Below are 19,711 nucleotides of genomic sequence, written 5' to 3' on the forward strand. Positions count from 1 at the left end.
AGGCAACAAACAACAAAAGGAAAACCAGTATAAGCAGAGGTTAAGCGACACCAATAAACAGCCTAAGGGGCAGGGGAAGAAAAAGGGGGAGCACAGAAAGGAAAGGGTAAGGAAAGCAGATAAGGACAGGAAGGTGAGAGGGAAGCAAAAACAGAAATGGCACCAGAGATATAAAAAAAAGAAAAACGAGGAGCAGGTCCGTTGCGAATGAGAGACAATTGCAATGTAGCCCAGTAGGAGACCAGCGGGGACGGAGGATGGAACAGGGATTGCTAAAATGGTGGATCGTGGGTAGGAGAGGCAGTGGAAGATAGTCCCAAATGGCAGGCAGCATAAGGGTCTAAGTCCAGAAGCCAGAAGGGCTAAGTCCAGAGGAAAAAGAAAAAGAAGAGCTGATTTCTTGGAGAGGCACTAGATGGGGAAAGGAGCCAGATAGTCAGGGGAGGTGGGGGCAGTCTATTTTCAAGCCGCAGCTGTGCAGTGTCTATGTGCAAAAGTTCTGGGCAGTGGTGTCTGATATGTTGTGGATAGGTCACAGGAGGAACTGTTATGATAAACTGTTATGGGAGCCAGGGCAGCAGACCAAGAGAGCAGGAGGCAGCAAAGTTGGAGCCAGCATGGGAACTTCTCCGGCACGGACAGGAGAATGACTGTCTCAGAATGCCACGCAGATCAGTGCTGACAGTTCTTACCTCTGCTAAATCCTAAATCATCCCAGTTGATTTGCGGGAGGCGCAGTATGTGAGGTAATTGAAGAGGAAGGCAGCAGTAACCAAGCTCGTGGCAGGGGGAGAGTCAGGGGGGTAGAACGTCTGCCCGGCTCTTCTGCAGCTACCCATAGAGATCAGAGAGGCATCGTAACTACTGTAAACCGTTCCACCAAAGTTGGCCACCAGGGACTTCAGCGAGGAAGGTGGCGGAGGAGGAAGTCAAGCAGCAGAGTATAGAGGGGAGCTGTGCCTGATTCCTGGCTGGGTAGGTGTCGGCCACGGCTCTGAGCCAGACAGTGGGGCAGGGTCCCTCTGCCATTGCAGAGGAGCCACCGCTGTGCTCAGATTATGCATAACATGAGAGTCAAGTTCAGAATAAATGCGTGGCCCAGTTTATAAGGATCTATAGTAAGTCAGGCCCGGAGGATCATCGGTAAAAGAACTCACCCACTACAATTGGGCCCAAAAGCTCCTGCATACAACAGGGCCCTTTGAAATGAGCTTTGACAATATAAAATATTAGAGATGAGGTAAGCATGATGACCCTTTGTTATGTTATGTTATTAAGTCACTTATAAAGCGCGCTAACACTGACTAGCGCTAACCCTTTGACACTCCACTACTCATGAGTTTTGAAAGAACTAAACAGCGCTAACCCTTTGACACTCCACTACTCATGAGTTTTGAAAGAAAAAGAAATTAAATGTAACCTTGGAAGCATCAAGAGATCGAAGAAGCAAGCCGTTGTAAAGTTGCTACATGAAGTCCAACCACCTTGACATAGACCAGTAAGATATTGTGATGGACTATGTCAAAGGATGTAGACAAATCTAATAAAATCAAGGCATTTATATGGGACCTCAGATCTCAAGTGTCAAGGATGGCTGACATACCTGCTGCCTGAAATACATTTAACACATCATTAGCTCTCAGAGGAGAGCCTAACATGATGTTCTAAACTAATTGAACTGAGTGGTAAGAAAGAAGTGGGGCAGCACTTTTAGGAATAATTATATCAGAAGGTATTTCCTTTTGACAGATTCAATGAAGAGGGCCCAAGCCTTGGGACAAAGGTGAATTAGAGAATTCGATAAATGTCATGTGTACTACTAAAGGTTTTGGTTTCCTGCTGCTGTTTCACACAGAATGATCTCTGCACCTCAGTGTGCTGTCAACCAAATGATTCTGATTCACATTTTTAAACTCATCTTATCATCTTATTGCCATATTTTCTCTCTGTGCGGAGTCATTCCAATTGTCTGTGCATTACAGCTATGCTATATTGAATTAACTGTTCAAAGTCACATGTGGACATACTCTCTGTGACATCTTATTATGGCCAACTAACCAGAAACAAAGAGTGGAAAGTACCAAACAGAACCAGACTCACTGCTGCCTGAAAAGAAGCCTTCAAGATCCTACTTCCCTCTGGCCTATCCAAGCCTGCACTCACACACCACACACTCTGAGCTGTAATGCCATGCCCACAAGCCTGTCAGTGACGAATATTATATTCAGATTGTTATCTTTTAAAAACCTCCTGCTCTTTTGTAGGTATCTCTGGCATTTTAGTGGCCTCATGTTTCCTCACATAAAATATTTATTCATTCATAATTCTATGTAAACAAAACAGGCTTTGGGGCAGCCTTCTTTGCCCATTGGTTAGTTTGACACTCAATTAAAAGTTTGCTCAGCTTTAGATAGAATGTGGGAATGGATCAGCCCTCATTAGCCACTGCCATTAGCAAATTTCCCTGTGATTTAATGTGAATAAAGGTACACATGAGAGTGATATTTCATTGGCTGGGAACTAATAACTCTTGCATTTGGGGTCTTGGATAATTTGTTATGGGTTTACCTGAAATTATATTTTGCTTTCCAGTTGTATATTTTGGCTCTACACTGTGCTATCAATTCCTAGTAACTTATAGAAACCCCTTCTTTGTTCTTTCTTCTTAACTACTTTATTCTGTAAATATTTCAGCCATAAAAGTACAAGTACACTTAAAAGCACTATAATAAAAAGTACCTTATAAAAACATGTTAAAACTCACACAACAAAGATGCCATGAATAATAAATTAAAAACAATAACATATATTTCTACAAATCATGTGGCATTTGGGCTAAGATAAGTGAAACCAACAGCTGCAATATGAAGCAATATATACAATAGTACAACATATGAATACATATTTATAAATAGGCCATATCAAATATTTAGAGACCACACATTCAAGAATATGAAGAGGCCTAAAATGTTCTGCTTTTGCTCTGACAGACCAGCCCCAATGAAGATATTTGGATACTGCACATATAATCGCCGGATTAGATTAAATTCTGTGCACAATAGCTGCCTGGCATCCTGATGCTGTCTATATCCCAACTGTTTACACAGAGGGATAATCCATCTCTTTCTAGCGTGAACATAAGAGGGACAACAAAATAGGAAGGGAGACAAGGATTCCTCAGCCTGCAAACATGTGGTACATACAGAGCTCAAGTAGCTACAGGGATTCCATTTCACTTGGAGCACAAATAGTGGTAGAGTCCTGTATCGGATCTTCAGAGAAATCGTCCTAGTTGCTGGGAGTGATACACAGTCTAAAATAGATGGAATTCTCACAAGTCACCTAAAATCCAAAATGTCAGCTGTGAGGGATCCTATAGACACAATCCTGTGCTTTTTAATGTGTTTGAAGTCCCGAGAAGCGTTCTTATAGGTAGACTTTGAATGATGCTTTGTGGTGGGAGTAGAAGACAAGAAGTCACCCAGCCCTATCTGAGATAACATACAAGAGCCATTTAACCTTGACAGACTTATCACTACAACACATGTAACCTCAGCTTGCTCCATCAGCTGCCTGAAACTTAGATTTCCATGTCGATCGCTCTCTCTCTTTCTGTCTATCATAATGTGTCACAATCTGTCTGTCTGTAACTACCTTTCTATGGCCCAGATTTACACATCTTTTGCGTCAGAGTTACTGTCACAAAGGGTTGATATGAGATTTACTTTGTGCTAGGGTGTAGCCCTATGTACTTCTTCTTCGCATTGAGGGGGCCCATAATGGATAGTGACGTGTTCCCATGCAAGCAGTCTATTTAATAAAAAAGGTAAACATGGCTCTGTGCCAAAAATGGATTTTGGAAAAGGGGGTGGTGATGAACAGAGTTTCTGAATGATGCAGAATACTCCTACCCAGTCAAGAGATCAGGGCTTGATCCATCACCGTTTTTTAGCTCACTGCACCATCCCAGCTCAGAACCTGGCTACATGCAAATTAGTCTGTTCCTGTCCCAGTGCATGATGGGAACAGGGCCAACCAAACTACTAAGCCAATTCTTATACTGGGAAGGAGACAAGCTTCTGGGGACCGGATTCTGGCATTTCAGCCGTCGTCGGCCCGGCTTGCTTGAATCTTGATGGTGCAATGAGCAAGGGACTCACGTCTGAGTATTCCCTCCCACACATAGTGTAGACAAAATCGATTTTGGAAAAGGGGTGGTGATGGACGGAGTTTCTGAATGATGCAGAATACTCCTACCCAGTCAAGAGATCAGGGCTTGATCCATCACCGTTTTTTTGCTCACTGCACCATCCCAGCTCAGAACCTGGCTACATGCAAATTAGTCTGTTCCTGTCCCAGTGCATGATGGGAACAGGGCCAACCAAACTACCAAGCCAATTCTTATACTGGGAAGGAGACAAGCTTCCGGGGACCGTTTTCTGGCATTTCAGCCGTCGTCGGCCCGGCTTGCTTGAATCCTGATGGTGCAATGAGCAAGGGACTCACGTCTGAGTATACCCTCCAACACATAGTGTGGACAAAATCGAATTTGGCCAAAAATGTACACCTCCTCAGGCTACGTCTAAAATTGGAGAAAGGTTTTATTTTCTCCAAACCTTTTTACTTTGCATGTACAGCTGTGGAAGACGTATCTGAGTATATTGTTCTGAAACACGTAGCGTTTTAGACCAAAATCTATACTAAACATCATACTGATACCTCTGCACTATGGGGCAATTGTGCATGCATAGCACTAGGCATTCCAGTGTTCTAGAGTGGGAGGGGATAGATCATATCTAATGCAGAAAGTCTCTCCTTCAAAGTTTCGCCCTCTCTGCGTTACACTTATGATTCAGAGTTCTGGCAAACATTCTGCTAACCGCTGCTTGGCATTATTTTTTCTCATACGCATTTTGTCAATTTAAAAAAGTGTCGAGTGAGAGCGAGACTTTGTGTCCCCTAGCGTAGTTTTCGGAGGCTAGATTGCCACCTGGTGAGCTTTTCTTAATGCTGGCAGTCGCTGCAGGTCACAACTGTTGGAGTTGAGAAAGCTGCCTCTTGAGTAGAAAATCTACTTGAACAGCAGAAAGAAATGGTGCCCTCTGGTGCTCTGCGCGGTGCCATTCACACTGATATGAAAGTGCTGAACAAGCTCCGGTGCTAAAAATCAGTGCAAGCAATGCAGAGTGCTAAATTCTGTCAACTCGCGGAACTCTGAGGAATCTTGCAGAGTTTATGGATCTCAGCCCAATTCAAGACTGAAACTCTGCGTGCTCCACCCACCCTTAATCATATCTTAGAAGATGTGGCCCTGTTCTGCTCTCTCCCTTTGACACAAAACACACATCAACTTTGGTTACTGCTCTTTGTTGAGCCAAATGTTAGAATTCTACCCATCGGTCTTTAATTGTCTTCAAGTCTGTCTATCTTTATCTCTGTTTATTTGTCTCCATATCTTGCTTTCTGCCTCTGCCTACAAATTTCACATGTCTGTTTTGTAATCTTCTTTCTGGCTCAATTTTTCCTTGTCTCTAGTCGTCGACTTTTCCTCGTGTGTGGTTTATGCTCCAACACTCTTCTACACTCCAAAGAATGGACCTCTCTGCTACATTCAATCGCATTCTCTCATTGCTAGTTGCTAACACATATATTTTTCATTTATTTTTTCAGTAAACTGTGTGCCATTGAGCACCAGAAGTTTCTTATCTTCTTCTCATCCCCAAAACATTTCAACCCAGAGTGCACACTCTAGGAGCCTATACTCATTTTAACAGATGCATCGCTCTTTTTAAATCAAGATCAAAATGACATACAAAACTTTATAATGAATTTCTCCTTCCTGCAGATTGCCTATTTTGCGAGCAGTGCTTCGCTCTCCACGCCAGCAGCTGCTCGGGTATCATGACGCCGTGCCCTCCTGACGTCATTCACTGCGTCGCAGGACTAGAGAACAGCACACTGGGTGAGTGCAAAACACTGCATATCTGTAACACGTCACCCCATTAGAAACACTGTGGCCATATGTGAAGGTTCCTGTAAGCTTCCTGTCTGACCTCTTGAATGCCCCTCCCTTGTGTCCACAGGGAACCAACTTCTGATTGGCTAATATGTGATGCCTTGCATAATATCCTCATCCTGCCAAGTCAGCTGCTCTTTCTTGCCTGATTTCAAAGGCATGATTTGTAATCTATGGCAGAAAACAAGCTAAAAAAGGGCAGCACTGTGGAAATGGGTATAAAAGGAGCATGACGTAAAACTCAGTGGTAGAATGCCATGGAGTAAGCAGCATTGTGGGTGGAGGAAAGTCTGACACCTAATTCATAACATGTTCAGAAAAATGTATTGCCTAATTTAAATTGTTATGCTATGAAAAACTTGTGATGTACTTTAAAAAAAAAAAAATTTTAAAAATTAACACGCCAAATCCTGCCCCTTTAATGATGCACCAGTAGTGGCTGTCCCTGTTTTACCATCTCCTTGCTGGAACTTATGCTCAGACCTGTTTTTTGTTTTTGTTTTTTTGTTTTTTGTTAAATGAAAATATAAATGTTTCCAACAGGGAGTGATGTTATTCTAACTGCATTCAAGGACTGTCTGGATCCATCCCAAGACTCCAGCAGCCTCTGTATGGACAAGCAGAGCGTGCTGTGACTCTGATTTCTGCAACAGCCGGGATGTGAAGGGTATGTAAAATTTGTGACTCTGAAAACTGTAACAGAAAGGCTGTTCAGGGTATGTGCAGTTTGGGATTACAACATATGTAACAGAAAGGATGTTCAGGGTATGTGCAGTCTCTGACTACAATATATGTAACAGGAGGGATGTTCAGGTTACATGCAGTATGTGACAACTACATCTGTAACAGGAGGAATGTTCAGGGTACATGCAGTCAGTGACAATAGCACCTGTAACTGAAGGGATGTTCAAGGTATGTGCAGTCTGTGACTCCCAAATCAGTAGTACAGGATATGCATAAGGTATGTGCAGTCTATGACTACAACATCTGTAACAGCAGGGCTCTTCAGGGTACGTGCAGTATGTGACTACAACATCTGTAACAGAAGGGCTGTTCAGGGTACGTGCAGTTTGTGACTCCCACATCAGTAATGAAGGAGATGCGTATGGTACGAGCAGTCTGTGACTACAACATCTGTAACAGGAGGGATGTTCATGGTACATGCAATCTGTGACTACAACATCTAACATGAGGGATGCTCAGGCGACATGCAGTCTGTAACAACAACATCTGTAACAGAAGGGATGTTCAGGGTACATGCAGTCTGTAACAACAACATTTTTAACAGGAGGGCTGTTCAGGGTATGTGCAGTATGTGACCAAAACATCTGTAACAGAAGGGCTGTTCACGGTACGTGCAGTCTGTGACTACAACATCTGTAACAGGAGGGATGTTCAGGGTACAGCAGTCCATGACAGCATCTGTAACAGGAGGGATGTTCAGGGCACATGCAGGTTGTGACCACGACATTTGTAACTGAAGGGATGTTCAGGGTGTGTGAAGTATGTGACTCCCACATCAGTAGCACAGGATATGCATAAGGTACGTGCAGTCTGTGACTACAACATCTGAAACAGGAGGGATGTTCAGGGTACATGAAGTCTGTGACAACAGCATCTGTAACAGGAGGGATGTTCAGGGCACATCCAGTCTGTGACAACATCTGTAACATAAGGGATGTTCAGGGTACATGCAGTTGGTGACAACATCTGTAATTGAAGGGATGTTCAGTGTATGTGCAGTCTGTGACTACAACATCTGTAACCGGAGGGATGTTCAGGGCACATCCAGTCTGTGACAACAACATCTTTAACTGAAGGGATGTTCAGTGTATGTGCAGTCTGTGACTCCGAAATCAGTAGTGCAGGATATGCATAAGGTACATGCAGTCTGTGACTCCCACATCAGAAATGAAGGAGATGAGTATGGTACGTTCAGTCTGTGACTACAACATCTAACCGGAGGGATGTTCAGGTACATGCAGTTTGTGACTGCAACATCTAAAACATGAGGGATGTTCAGAGTATGTGCAGTATGTTACTCCCACATCAGTAACAAAGGAGATGTGTATGTAAAGTGCAGTCTGTGACTACACCTTCTGTAACAGGGGGGCTGTTCAGGGTATGTGCAGTCTTTGACTCCCACATCAACATCAGTAATACAGGAGAAGCATAAGGTACGTGTGAAGGTCAGGTAGGCTGTGTTGAATAGGACATAGAATGGAGGAGCAGTGGAGCTGGGGCAAGTGAGGTCAGGTTTGTGGTGTTTGCTGTGTGTGTTGTGTGTGGTGGACGCAGAGGTTGTTAGAGAGTGCAAGAGCATGGCCAGCCTAGGTACCAAAACTAGCAATGGATAACAGCTAGGCTGCCACCCAGGTATGAGGGGTGCTAGTAGAAAGCTCCACTCCTGTCTCACCACTGCTGTCTTTGTTACGGGGGATGATAATGCAGACTACTGGTAACAAAAAACAGCCCCCAGGGGTACAATCCAGACCCTGCCCTGGCAGCCCACCGGTGAAACGCCCCATCCAGCCCTGTGCAAGATAACCCCCTTTGGTGTTGTCTGGTGATAACTCAGGGATGAGCAGTTGAGATTGAGCTGAGTGCTGGGTGCAGGCAGCGCAGAGACTGGCACAGGTAGGCTTGCCTTTGCCCTACCAGAGACACCCCACTTCAAGTGTCCACTTCAGTCTGTGTTCCATCTACCATAAATAGTTTTTAGAGTGGTCAGGGCTTAGAGGGTTGGGAGAAGCGAGAGAGGAGAGGGTGGTTAAACCTAGTTCAGTTCAGTTCAATAAACTTTATTCGGTTAAAAACAATTAACCATAAAAGTAGCAGACATAAAAACAAATTACAATGATTACAATAATTACAGTCATTAAAGCTCATAATTGTGAGTTCAGTGAGGGAGATCAATAGGAAATTTAAACCATTTCAGTTACCATTTGTTTCCTTAGTTTAAAAACACTTTTTAAATAATTTAAAACCACAGTAACAGTTAAAACCATATCCATTTTCTGGACTTCTAAAAAGGCTGGGCGACATCTGGTTAAATTCATTTCTTTTAAAAAAGGGACAATAATTTTTCTACGGGAGGCACTATAAAATCTGCAGAAAAAAAGGATATGGATATCTGATTGTTGTGACATACCATCACACAAACAAGTGGGCAATATATGATTCCATGAGTTCATGCTAGGAAAAGACACTAATCTAAAAAATATACAAAATCTAAAACGAGTTAAAAGAAAGCGATCGTAGTTTGTCATGGGCAGGGATAAATATGGCTGTACAGAGTTAGTCTCACAGAGAGTAGGGAGGTGGGAAAGTACTGATTGTTTCAAGATTTCAACTCTCTTCCTCTTATCCACAAGATGGTCCAGGCAAAGGGATTTTAGCGTACTCCTAGAAATGCTATCCATTGAAGATGGATCCGAGTAATAGGAATAGCATCCAATCTCAGTCAGGAAACACTTTACATATCCCAGCCATTCTGCTCTGTCAACGTGATCCAAACCCTCCTCTTATAGACCAATCTCGTTAATTAATGCGGACAATAAAATCTATTCTAAAATTTTGGCCGGGCGTGTATTAGAATCATCTCAACTTTAGTATCAGAATTCCAGCATGGGTTCATCTCTGGATGTGATACTGCCAATCATGTCCAGCGGCTGATAGCAATGATGGACTGGGCAGAAGCCACAAAAAATATGATTGGAATCACCCTGTTTAATGCAGAGTAGGTATTCAACAGGATGGCCTGGCCATATCTGTAGGAAGTGCTCCATATGAAGGGGTTTGGTCCGCTTATGGTGCAAGCTTTGAAGTCTTTATATCACCTTCCCACTGCTTGTATTCGTTTAAATGGTAGAGAATCGGGCCCAGTTTCAATCAGCCGGGGTACGGGACAAGGCTGTCCCTGTTCCCCTTTATTGTTTGCTCTTTATATTGAATTTTTTTTGGGCCAAATTAAATCATTCTGCTGATATTAAACCAGTTAAGATTCATGATCTAGAATATAGAGCATTGGCCTATGCAGATAGCATTGTTGTTGTCACCACAGATTTAGTTTTTACATTGCCAATAATTGAAGAACATGCATTAGAGTTTGGGTTCTTTTCCGGGTACAAGCTCAATCTCACGAAAACACCGATCTTTTTATTGGCGGGAGCCCTCCAGAGGGCATATCCACTGTTGCAGAAACCACTTATTTAGGGATTAAGCTTTCCTCGTCAATTAAAAAGATTCCAGAGCTGATTATTAATCCGGTAATAAATAAGGTGAATTCTACACTACAACGAATCGATCATTTACACCTATCATTGCACGGGAGGTTGAATGTTTTAAAAATGCTTGTGTTACCCAAAATTCTTTATTTTATTCATGGAAAGGTGAGGAAGTCTTATTTACAATTCAGAAACTATCGCAAAAGCTCTTTTACAAGTCAAAAGAATAAAAAACTCACAAAAAGGGGTTTGCACAAAATGATAATCATGATTGTTGTCACAATCCATCTGATTTTGTGGCACAAGGACCTGCCTTAGCTCTAAAACTGGCTTAGAGACAGGCACTAACATCTAACACCAAAGGTCTGACGTGGATGATTGTTTCCAAGTTATTTTGACAGGCATGGCACAGAATAAAACTCCATTATACCATGTAACTCGAGAGTTACTTTATAGAGCTGTCTTGCAATACACAAATGATTCTTCTCCTTTATTTGTACCGACAGAAGTGACTAATGATGAAGGTGAATAGAACCTCTGCAAGACAAGTTAAAGCTGTTTGCTTTTCTAAAGTTATGTACTCACTCTTTATCATAAAGTCTTGGGAATGACCAGATATAGGATCATCAAAATGCTCCAATTTATCAGAACTCTTCTTTTCCTGCAACAATGCAAGGCATTCTGGAATGATTAATTCTGGTTCAGCAAATCCGACCAACTACCTGAAAAGTATGATTTGTAAAAGCAAATACTAGCACTGGAATGGTTGCATCCAAGTGACACAGAGTGGTCTAAAGTTTAGGGTGATTTTATTAAAAAAAGAAAAAATTGCGGAAAGCCACACAGTAATATTGAGAGGCTTCATTCCAACCTCCAGACAGATGGGAAAAAATGATGGGTCTGATTTAGAGGTTTGAGACAGTGTTATGTCTGTGGGGATGGCAGATGTCAATAACCCTGCTATCCTCAGGGCATCCACCCACCAACTTTATAGATGTCCTCTGGCCCTGTGGACATCTATATACGTTGACAGGAACTACTGTCATGGCGGTTACACTCTTTGCACCAACTTTTTGCAGGACAGTACCATCAGACATGATGGCCAGACAGGAAACTTTTAAAATATGTTTTCTCAAAACCAAACTCCCAAAGCAGGAGTTTGTGTTTTAAATCGAATAACTAATGGCTCAACACACTGGGTACCTCTCCCAGAGTGACAGGATCATTATTTTGTTTCCGGTCCCTTAGAGTCAGTATTTTCCCTAGATAGAAAAAATAGACTGTATGAACTACTTCCTTTGATGGCCTCCACCTTGTCAGGCCATCAGAAGAAGAAGTATTTAGTCAAGAAACCATAAGCATAGCAACAGGACTATAATGTTTATTGAAGATAATGTCATTGGAATATAAATATCTATTCACTGTAAATCAGAGACACAGGATAAAACAGATACACCTACTTCATTGCAAATAAATTGACTTTATTACAAATAGAAATAAAACAATGAATGAACAGAGAAATGTTTTAACCTCCATTTTTGTGACCAGCACATCAATCATTTCACAGTTCTATTTTAAAATTTATTTTCTAGTAACTGGTGACAAATTCAGGAAATATTGTTTTGCCCTTGCATCATACAATGTAGTGCAAGGGTCATGCAGTCCTTAAGTCGGATTTACCAAACCACGCAAGTCTCTGCCTTTCCCTACTCTTCACCGCTAAGGTGTTACATGCATGGAGAGTGGGTGTACCCATGCATCCACCCATGTCTTTTGCAGCATGGTCAGATTTTCCAAGACAATTAAACTTGGGAATATGTGAAAAGTGTATTCCTTCCTGATGAAGACACTGCAAGGAGAAATATATTTAATTCCAATTATTTGCATGTTTGTAAGTGTGCTGCATTCTGAAGAGCAATTATAAATCATTGAACAACCTTGGCCTCTCCCAACTAGTTACCAACCCAGAGAGTCTGCCTGCCACCCTACACCTCGGACCCCAAGAACAACATCCACAAAGCCACTCAAGCATCATCTCTCAGCCTCACCCTGTTCAATGCCACAATGAACCAGCTAGCCAACATCGACAGGATCCATACACTGAATACCATATCATATGCAGATTACACACAGTTTATCCTACTGCTATCTGCAAACACCTTCCCTTTAGCACCAAAGCCAACTTCCAACTATGCATGACCAGCTTCGCCCACTGGATGCAGAACAACTGCCTCAAAGTGAACACACTACAAAATGGAGGTGCTCATCTTCAGAAGTGACATATTCCTGTTGAAAGACTCCTGGAAGCCTGCATAACTGGGACCCTCAGCCACACTCATGGAATGTGGCAGGAACATAAGCATCATATCAGACAGCAAACTCACCATGAGAAACCACATCAATGCAATATCCTCAGCCTGCTTCCTCATGCTCTGGAAAATCTTCTAGTGGCTCCCATCCAGCACTAGGCGCATGGTAACCCAGGCCCTTGTCATCAACCGCCTGGACTATGGCAACAGATTGTATGTAGGAATCAGCTAACACCTACTAAAGACACTACGGACCATGCAGAACTCAGCCTCCAGACTCATCTGTTCATAAGAGGTACAAAATTCAAGAGGATTATCCATGCTTACAATGCCCCGCAAAATCAAGGACCTGCCTACATCACTCACTGTATGAACTTCCGCCAGTCTTTCTGACACCTGCACTCCACCTCTTTTGCCCATATTACCTGCATCCGGCAAAGCTCAAGCTCCTACTAAGTCGCTAAGACATGGAACGGTCTCCCACTTCACCTCTGGACTGTCCTTTCCATGACACTAGGAGTCAAGCTAGCCTGGTTGATGAGGGGTGAAGCCCCAAAACTGGTCCTAGGATGGTTGCTTCCAGTCCAAGGAGGACCTGGCCTAGCAGTTCGGGCTGGACTGTTCCTATAGGGAGCAGGGTCGAGGCTGATTTGCATATGGCTAAACTGGAATAGCAGGGGGAGCAAATAAACGATGGAGTTAGGCTCATATCTCTGTACTGGGTTGAATAATTGACATTGTTCAACATTCTGTCTATTCATTGTTTTTTTTTGCATTTGCATTTGTCGCCACCAGTGCGACAGGTATGACCACACATGGGCCCAGGACTCTCCATGAAACGGGAGTCAAGCTAAACTGACTGATAAGGGGTGAAACCCCTGAAACAGATCCTAGGATGCCTGTTTCTACCCAAGGGAGGACCTGGCCTGGCAGTTCTGGCTGCGTATGGCTGGGTAATGGAAATGGCCTGGGGAGCAAACTGCGAATTTAGGCCCAGATCTCTGAAATGTGTTGAATGCTTGACATCGTTCAACATTCCGTCCATCATTTGTATTTTTTGCATTTGACAACCTGAATAGGACAAGTTAACCCAGACGTGGTTCCTGTATACTCCATGCCACTGGAACCATGCTAGCCTGGCTGAGGAGGGGTGAAACCCCAAAACCGGTCCTAGGATGGATGCTTCCAGTCCAAGGAGGACCTGGCCTAGCAGTTCGGGCTGGACTGTTCCTATAGGGAGCAGGGTCGAGGCTGATTTGCATATGGCTAAACTGGAATAGCAGGGGGAGCAAATAAACGATGGAGTTAGGCTCATATCTCTGTACTGGTTTGAATTTTCTGCACTTTTCAACACTGTCCATCAATTGTTCTTGATGTATTCTTTTAAATTAAATGTTGCCCAGGCATTAACAAAACGGAACTGACTCATCCAGTTTCAGGACTAATATGGTGGTCAATGTCCACTCACTTGTTGAAGGTTCTATAATGTCCAAGACCAATATTAATCAGCTTTATTTCTATTTTATATTATTCTCTTTATTGTTCCACAAAAGTTCCATAGTCCAAGAAAGTGTAAATAATGGGCCTCATAGTTGAACTTTTGACATAGAGCAGCGCCAAAAGGAATCTTGCTGTGCTACTCTACGTCAAGGTAAAAGGGCAGGAATGCACTGTATCTGTGTTATTAGGACGCATTCCTGCCCTAGCGCCAGCACCGAACATGCTACCATGCGCCAATTCAAGTACCCTTGCACCGTGGTGCAAGGGTGCCTGTGCCTATGTTGATCAATCAATTCAGGGGATTTCCTTTTCACACCTAAAATAATGAACGCACTAGGAGAAATTAAAAAATTTCTTCGCATTGCGCCTACCTAACGCCACCCCTGCCAATTTCGTTTTTCACTAGTGCTACCTGTTCCCATAGGACAGAATAGGAAGTTTATTTATAACATCTTATAGACATAACTGGCCCTGGGAACAAGGTAGAACAAGCATTTGCATTGCAAATTGGTCCCGCTTTTTGGACCGTATACGCCTTTAGTGATGTCTCTTGTTCTTTGTTACAGTGTTCCTTACTGCCCCAGACCTAAAAATAAGTGACGGTGGCCACCATGTCCAACCACTTGAAAACATTAAGTTCTGTACCTTGCACTAACGGTATACATGTAATAAAAAATTTTTAAAAAATGTGTCATGTCTGGAAGCGGGCACGTTGGCATCCTTGCAGCTCCCTTCTCCATGGTATGGTGGCTTCAGAGGGGGAGGTGCGGTGTCCAAATTGTGTGTATTTGAGATCAGAAGATGCACCCCCTCCCTTGCCAGGATTTGTGAGGACCCCAAGGGTGCATGCAGGGCAGTCAAAGAGCCCTGGCACCCGTGCCTGTGCCATTGATGTCAGTGGGCTGGTACCTCCGTACAAAAAAGGGATTTAACAGAAAAGAAATCTGAATTAAATATTTTTACAGCTTTTAAGCAGAAGCTTCTCAGGCAATGGCGTAGTTAGAACAGAAATCTTTAACTTAAATACATAATATTGAATTATACATAACAAAACAGACATGTTCTTGCCACGTTTTAAAACGGTATGAAAAATGAGTTTATATGAATGTTCATATAAAGCCGAAAAAGAACATACAATGTTAATACATTCATTATATATATATGTATATATATATATTACCTACTGGCGGTCGCCAGTAGGTATATATAGTTAGGATTTTTTCTCTATGGGATTTTTGAAAATTCTATGTCTAATAACTTTGGCGTTTGTGGACGGAATTGGCTGAAATTTTCAGTGAAATGGAACATTTTGTTTCTGAGCAGCCCCTGACAATTTGGGGGGGTTTGTTCAAGGGGGGGCCGAGAAAAAAGGGGGGTCCCAAAACGCGTTTTTCCCATGTTAATTTCCATAGGGCGGTTGGCCTCACTTTTAGCTCGAACGGCTGAATGGATTTGTACGAAACTTGGCAAAATTGTAGGGACTGTTAGCCCGATGTGCCTTTGCTAGGTCTCAATATATGTGCTCCAGTGGATTTTGAGTAATTTAGGTTCAAAAAAAGATATATATCTGGGCGGAGCCTAACCACACATCTGATCTGATTGGCTGTCAGCACTTCATCAAAGAAGTGTTGGCAGCCATCTTGGGACCAATATACATGATAGCACCTCATTAAAAAGCATTGCAGTTAATAGAGGGTTTTAGGACTTTAGTTACATTATAAATCATTTGTTGATGGTACCATACTCGTTTTAGGAATTGTGGTGGGTTCTAAGGTGATTTTACCATGTGAAAAAACCTTCTGCTGTGATATCATGAATATTGTTTGAAAGAAAACTAATATCTCATGATTTTCCCACAGTGGTTTGGAAGGGGATCTATAAGCTAAACTGAAAGCATATTTTCTGTAAATTCACATTATCTTTCTCAGTCATGTGAAAATGAAGTCTGACATTATCAGTAAAACATGTACATCCAACAAGGAGAGAGACTGTCAGTTGATTCCTTTGTGTTCTACTGCAGCCTCCTAGAGTGTTCTAAAGAACAGCTAGAGCGCTAACAGTCCTACTTATTACAAAGGTATGGCACACCTGAAGCCATCTTGATTGGAATAAAGTGGTAACTCTTAAAACATTTAATTTAAAAAGAAACAACATGAGGGGGTATATTTTGCCATAGAAAGTATGACTAGTGCTGCAGAATGAAAAATTAGGGCACATTTTGAGTGACTTCTCAAATCCTTTTCTATTTCATTAAAACATTCTGACATGCAGTCTCCCAAAATTGCCACCAGAGACAAAAGAGCCCAAATGTAGCCCAAATATCACCCAGATGTAGCCCAAGTATAGCCCAATGACAGAATGTCCCAGAGTGTTCTAAAGAACAACTAGAGCGCTAACAGTCCTACTTATTACAAAGGTATGGCACACCTGAAGCCATCTTGATTGGAATAAAGTGGTAACTATTAAAACATTTAATTTAAAAATAAGCAACATGAGGGGGTATATTTTGCCATAGAAAGTATGATTAGTGCTGCAGAATGAAAAATTAGGGCACATATTGAGTGACTTTTCAAATCCTTTTCTATTTCATTAAAACATTCTGACATGCAGTCTCCCAAAATGGCCACCAGAGACAAAAGAGCCCAAATGTAGCCCAAATATCACCCAGATGTAGCCCAAGTATAGCCCAATGACAGAATGTCCCAGAGTGTTCTAAAGAACAACTAGAGCGCTAACAGTCTTACTTATGACAAAAGTATGGCACACCAGAAGCCATCTTGATTGGAATGAAGTGGTAAGTCTGAAAACACTCAATTTAAAAAGGAACAACATGAGGGGGTTAATTTTGCCATAGAAAGTATGATTAGTGCTTCAGAAAGAAAAATTAGGGATCATTTTGAGTGACTTCTCAAATCCTCTTCTATTTCATTAAAAAAATTCTGACATGCAGACTGAAACATGCACTTTGAATACCAGCAGCAGACGTCCCTGGTGAGCAGTAGCTTTACTACAGTGATCTAATGTGCAACTAGAATGCTAACATTCAGAATTTATGGCAAATGTGTGACACATCTGAATGCCTTCTTGATGGAACCAAAGTAAACAAGCATTGAAAATGCAATAGATCTCGCCCTCGTTTAAGTTAAAGCCATTCTGTTTGTAATGAGGTGGCTTTTTAGCTTTGCTTTTTTTAGTGTTTTTTCAACTTTCATGTAAATAACATGCATCTGTATGCATATAAGTATATGTATGCATGCATTTATGTTTGTATTTATATAGATATACAGATGATATATGTTTATATATCTATACTACTATTATAAAGAGAGAACTCTCACCTTTGAGCCAGGTAAACTCGGGAACCACAGTGCCAATCTACACACCCGATACACCATTGAAATCGGCAGGGTGTGTATATGGTCATAGGCGTTAATTTTTTTTTAAAAAAACCTTATATAAAAAGTTAATTTTAAAAAAAAGTAGTTCCCCAAAGTAGCGCCGGCCGCGACGTGCGTCGTCACGTCAGGAGCAGGGGAGGGGCGGCGGACATGGCGCGCGGGGGAGGAGCGGTAACGTGCAAGGCGCTTGAGATAATTAGACTGACACATTTTGCCACGATCTTGCCTCGCTAATGCGTCCTTCCATCCAGCTAATAGTGCAGAATGGGCAGTGCTCCTACTCCGTAGGGTGAAAATGAAATCCATTCACCTCGAGTTCCATGAAAATCTGCCAGTTATGTGCAATGTGCCCACTAGATGGCAGTAAACGACAGGTTAAATGTGCCAGAACGAAACAAACTACAAGAGAAGAATGTTTTTCGTGGTACATCAGTCACGTGAACTGAAACCAATTAATGACAGTGATTCCATGCATCTGCTTAAAGACACATTAAGCAAGACCATTTTTTCTGAAACTTGCCAGCGCTATAACTCATAGCAAGAAGTCCATTTACCGGTGCATTTGAAGGATTACAGCGAGAAGGGAATGCCTGTTAGAACCTCATTTTCAAGTGGGCCGTTATATGGAATGCAACATTCCACCCGGTAAATACGATACTGTTTGGTGCGGTATTTAACAGGTGTGGAATTACCGTCAAATTCTAAGTTCAGCACCTCGCAATGTGGGATAACATGAGAATGAGGCACAGCAGTGACATGTTGGCATTCTATCCCTTCATATGGGTTTAACACAATGACATCTAAACATGGAGGAGTACACAAAGAAAGTGTAATCTATACTACTATTATAAAGAGAGAACTCTCACCTTTGAGCCAGGTAAACTCGGGAACCACAGCGCCAATGTAAATAAATTTAAATGTAAATGAGCTTATATAGCGCACAGCTACCCGCAGTGGGTTTCCCGGCGCTTGCTTAGGGAACCCGTCCTGGTATTCCCCTGTGAGATAACCCCGGCAGGGTATCCACAAGGTGAAAGCAGGCATCCCGCCGCGAGGGGCCGTTGTGGAGATTAAGCAAGCTATTGCCCAGAGTCGCAGAGTGTGAACCCATTAGTCGAGAAGGCACCGGAGCGAGAATTATCGAGTCCGTGGAATTTTTGAGCCCAAGACCCGCCGAGGCGGGGAATTGAACCCTGGTCCAGGGCCAATCTCAGATTCCGGGTCTGCCGCCTCTAACCCCTGAGCCACACTTCTCCAATCTACACACCTGATACACCATTGAAATTGGCAGGGTGTGTAGATGGTCATAGGCGTTAAAAATAAAAAAATAAAAACCTTATATAAAAAGTTAATTTAAAAAAAAAATAGTTCCCCAAAGTAGTGCCGGCCGCAACGTGCATCGTCACGTCAGGAGCAGGGGAGGAGCAGCGTCCCAGGAGCGGCGGACATGGCGCGCGGGGGAGGAGCAGTAACGTGAGGCCAGCGGCGGAGCAGAGAGGCGGACATGGCGCGGGGGAGGAGCAGCGGCGGACAGGTGGTGAGTACCAGAGCGGCGGGGCTGGACCGGCTGTGAGGAGCAGAGGCTGAGGTAAGAAGCTGGGGTCGAGGCAGGCGGGGGACGGGGCGGGCGGAGGCACGGGCTGCTGAGCACTGACACAGGGCAGGCGGGGGTAGGGGAAGCCAGCATTTCAGGCTTGCGTGCACTCCCGCCCCGGCCCCCGCCCGCCACGACATTGTTCGGGACACAGACAATATCGTGGCGGGCGGGGGCCGGGGCGGGAGAGCACGCAAGCCTGAAATGCTGCCCGCAGCCCTCTTCTGCCCCGGGCAACGCCGGGGTGGGCTGCTAGTGTATGTATATATATATATTCACTGAAAAAACCATAGGCTATAGACCATATATAGTTAGGAATTAGCATTTACAAAACCTTGAAAATTCACTGAAAAAACCATAGGTTATAGACCATATATAGTTAGGAATTCGCATTTACAAAACCTTATTTTACTCACACAAAACCATTGAAATTCCATATATAGTTAGTTGCACTAACTATATATCGCGCACCCACAATCCACTGCTGATGATGTCACATATTACATCATTCATGACATTGTCAGTGACATCACTGATGACATCACTGATGACATCTCAAATTACATCACTGATGACATCACTGATGACAACATCCAGTGACTGTATGTTTCTGTAAAGTTAAAATATGTCTTACATATTGAAGAATGAGTGGATGTATAAGTGTCTGG

This window comes from Lissotriton vulgaris, unplaced genomic scaffold (genome assembly GCF_964263255.1).
Source record: "Lissotriton vulgaris unplaced genomic scaffold, aLisVul1.2 SCAFFOLD_2550, whole genome shotgun sequence".
Taxonomy (NCBI): domain Eukaryota; kingdom Metazoa; phylum Chordata; class Amphibia; order Caudata; family Salamandridae; genus Lissotriton; species Lissotriton vulgaris.